The sequence below is a fragment of the Chlorocebus sabaeus genome, chromosome 9 (genome assembly GCF_047675955.1).
Source record: "Chlorocebus sabaeus isolate Y175 chromosome 9, mChlSab1.0.hap1, whole genome shotgun sequence".
Lineage (NCBI taxonomy): Eukaryota > Metazoa > Chordata > Mammalia > Primates > Cercopithecidae > Chlorocebus > Chlorocebus sabaeus.
Genome location: NC_132912.1, coordinates 55,269,833 through 55,273,815, shown reverse-complemented (window position 1 = coordinate 55,273,815; position 3,983 = coordinate 55,269,833). Strand labels below are relative to the sequence as shown.

The following is a 3,983-nucleotide window of genomic DNA, read 5'->3' as shown; positions in this document are numbered from 1 at the left end:
ATAATTTCTGTCCTTTCCCTTTTTTGATTCTTAGAGAGACGCTGTTGAGACACTGTCCTGAAAACAAAAGTCAGATTAAACAAGTGAGGAAAACAAGCAGAAGTTTATTAACACGTGCTGTACCCATCACGCAGGAAAAGTCTCAGTTCAAAAGTGTTTCTTTCTCAAGGCAGTGGCTTAGGGTCCTTACTTAAATAATATTTTAACAAGGAGCCATAAATCCTACATAGTGACAAGAAAAAGAAGAAAGCATCTTCAGGCTTCCAAAAGGTGGGAAAATATGGGAAGGTAAATTGATGGGGAGAGTGAAATCTGCTCCTAGATCATCTGGTGCCATTGTCTATGGGCTCTGTCTCTGAGTGTGTTGATGTGTTCTCTTCGGCAGCACATGTACTAAAATTGAAACAATACAGAGAAGGTTAGTATGGTCCCTGTGCAAGGATAACACAAAATATAAAAGCAATAAAGTAGTAAAAGTCTAGTTTAAATTTTAAAAAGATATATATATATTTTAAAAAAGAAAGTGTGTTGTAAAGGAGCTTGTCCTTAGGTGGGAAAAGTAGAGAGGAGGGGCAGAGTCTGCCTCTGTGTTTTAAACTTTTCACTTTAATTAAAATCGCCAGTATGTTACAGAGGCATATTTTGCTTATAATTCCTCTTTCTCTCACACATATATTGAAGGCTCTATAAAGGATGGAAGACTTGTCAATCACCTCTGTGTTTGCATTCATAGTGTGTGACAAACAACTGGCACTAAGTAAATATTTGTTGGATGAATAAGTGAACAAATGAATGCGTGGTTTACAGTATGCTCAGTATCCTACTGGCACCAAATATAACCTTTTGCATAAGACCAGTATCAAAATTAGTAAATACGTCATGGGAATTTATTTGCCACATAGAAATCATTTAATAAATGCTAAACCCTTATTTGAACTACAAAAAGAAAAAAAAATCACTCAACAGAGTGAGGGAAATGAATATAAATTTAACAAACCTGACCATAAGGGTTTTAATTATTTAATGATTTAATGAGTCCGAGAGTGGATGAGTGCATGACTGATTGCTTCATGGAACCCGTGGGGTTATGGGAAAGGACCAGAGTTAGCTGCAGACCAATACTGTTAATTCGAGAAATACTTAGGGGGTGCCTACCTAATGCCAGGTGAAGTATATAGTGAGACTGAGCTTATGACGAACAGCTCAGTATTCACCAAGCTGTTATTACTTTGGAAAGTAAAAGAATGTTTACCTGGTTTGAATAAAATTTGAAACTTTAAATAGTATGCTAAATGGTAAAATTAGAATTTAGGGCAATTGGAGATCCTAGCAATGTATGTTCCCTAGTTCCACCTTAGGTTTTGATTGAAGACAGGCTACTTGCACCTAATGTCTCTCTGGATCAATTGAATCCTAAGTCTAACCATTAAGGATAATTATGAAAACTAATTATTAGGAAAAATATACATTTTATTAATGTATATAGGAGGAGGGGGTATCAAAGCACTTAGGAATCTTTTAGCTAAAATCTTGAGTTTGTTGCAGCCCGGTCTGAGCCTTAAGGTCCCTGTGACAGGTAGAATTGCTCTTACTCTAACGTTGACTTCGTTACTTCTCCTCATCACTGGTCCATCTCTGCAGATGTCTGGAGAGGCAGCTTTTTGTTGTTACTGTTGTTGTTGTTTTTGTTTTTTTGTTTGTTTGTTTTTTTGAGACAGTTTCGCTTTTGTTGCCCAGGCTGGAGTGCAGTGGCTTGATCTCAGCTCACCGCAACCTCTACCTCCTGGGTTCAAGCGATTCTCCTGCCTCAGCCTCCCGAGTAGCTGGGATTACAAGCCTGGGCCACCATGCCTGGCTACATTTTTTGTGTTTTTAGTAGAGAAGGGGTTTCTCCATGTTGGTCAGGCTGGTCTCAAACTCCCCACCTCAGGTGATCCGCCCGCCTTGGCCTCCCGAAGTGCTGGAATTCCAGGTGTAAGTCACCGCGCCTGGCCGAGAGGCCGCTTTATAACAGAAATGTCATGAGCTCGGGAACCAAACTGAGTCTGCCCTTTATTTAAATGTTTCATAAACTTGAGCAAATTGGCTTTCACCTTGGAACCTTCTTAGCTTATTTACCTGAAATGTCAGGGCAAATTGCACCTCGGGCAGAATTTAATGAGGTCATAGTCAAGTAGGCCTGGCGTGGTCCTAAGAGCAGAGGACTGACAAAGGGTCCCCCCTTTTCTCTTCCTCAGAATCAAGAGCCTTGTTATTAGGATTTTTCCTGAGTTTCTCCATACTTCTCCTTCTCTGCTCCTCTGGTCAAAAGTTCAATGTTAGTAATCATTAAGAGGCCAAGTAGTTGGGAGAAAAGAACCCAAAGGCAAGAACTCCTTGTCTCTTCTTTGTACTTCTAAGGTCTCCTGAGTTGCAGTTTCCTACCTGAGCTAGATGTGACTTGAAAGGATGTTGGGGGTAGATTCTGGAATTTTCATGTCCGGCTACGTAAAATGAAAGAATTCTGAAATGGATGTGGAAATGTCCATTTGTTCTTATTATAATCTCATACTTTATCTTCATTTATGATTGCTATTTAGTCAGCAATAGAACACTTCAGCTTTCAGTTTCTTCCTCTGTTAAGCAAGTCATACTCTGCAAACAAACACTCCACTAAGTGCTCTTTGAAGGGGCCTTTTCAACCTTTTGTGACGTAAAGAATCTTTTACAGCACAGACAAGTCTACCTTCTAATTTAGTTTTTTAAAGTAGGATATTCAGGGACTCCATTTACCTATTCTACTTAGAATTTAATTACACATGAAAAAATGTGTATTACTTTTCTTTCGTTAGTGTAAAAAATTACTAGAGGTTGTCTGGCGTGTTGGCTCAGGCCAGTAATTCCAACATTTTGGGAGGCCGAGGCGGGTGGATAACCTGAGGTGGGGAGTTTGAGACCAGCCTGGCCAACGTGGAGAAACCCTGTCTTTACTAAAAATACAAAATTAGCTGGGCATGGTGGCGCATGCCGGTAATCCCAGCTAATCAGGAGGCTGAGGCAGGAGAATCGCTTGAACCCAGGAGGCGGAGGTTGCAGTGAGTCGAGATCACACCACTGCACTCCCGCCTGGGCCACAAGAATGAAACTCAGTCTTAAAAAAATGAAAAAAAAATTACTACAGTTTTAGCAGCAAAAAACAAAACTTCTTTTCCTTAGCTCACACTGTTATAGGTCAGAAGTCCAGTTCAGGAGGGCTCTGCTAGGTTTCATACTCAGAGTCTCACAGGACAGAAACCAAGATGTGATCAAGCTGGGCCCTTCTGTGGAGGCTCTGGGAGAGAAATGGTTTTTAGTCTCATTCAGGGTGTTGCTTTAATTCAGCTCCTGTGATGATGGCACTGAAGTCCTTCTTTCCTGTTGGCTGTCAGTTGAGGCCATTCTGTGCCACACTGCCCACATTCCTTCTCATATGCTCACCTCTGTCTTCATACCAGCAACAGTGCTTTAAGGCCTTTCTTTTCACATCTAACATTGCCTTCTGCTTTCTTCTCCTGTTAAAGAAAAAATTATTCGATGACACTTATTAAAGCACATTAATGCAGACTTTATTTGGGGCCATCACAACAGATGTGGGGACTGCAGCAATGAGTTTTCTCATGGACACAGGGGCAAGTGGGAATTTATAGTCAGAAAGCAGGGAACAGTGGATGAAAAATTATGAAGAGGAAGCATCAGAGATAAGGGAAATTCTGGCTGAACCGACCTAACAGGTTTCTTGCTGAAGACAGTTCAGGATGATCAGATATCACCTGGGAGATGGTGGAGGATGAGGAGTCCAATCAGATATCGAGGGTGGGGAGTTCTTGCTAAATTCACTTAGCAGGGTTCTTGCTAAAAGTGAATTTTCTAAGGAAGTGGAAAATGGATGGGTCTGGGAGAAGATTCAGGAGACTGACTAACGTTTGGCCAAACAAAGAACCTCTGTCACACCAGAGAAAGCTTTG

General features: G+C 40.9%; 1 pseudogene; it reads left to right on the top strand.

Moving 5' to 3' along the window:
- Positions 1 to 371: 371 nt before the first annotated feature.
- Positions 372 to 472, top strand: LOC119628161 (U6 spliceosomal RNA; annotated as a pseudogene).
- Positions 473 to 3,983: the final 3,511 nt, after the last annotated feature.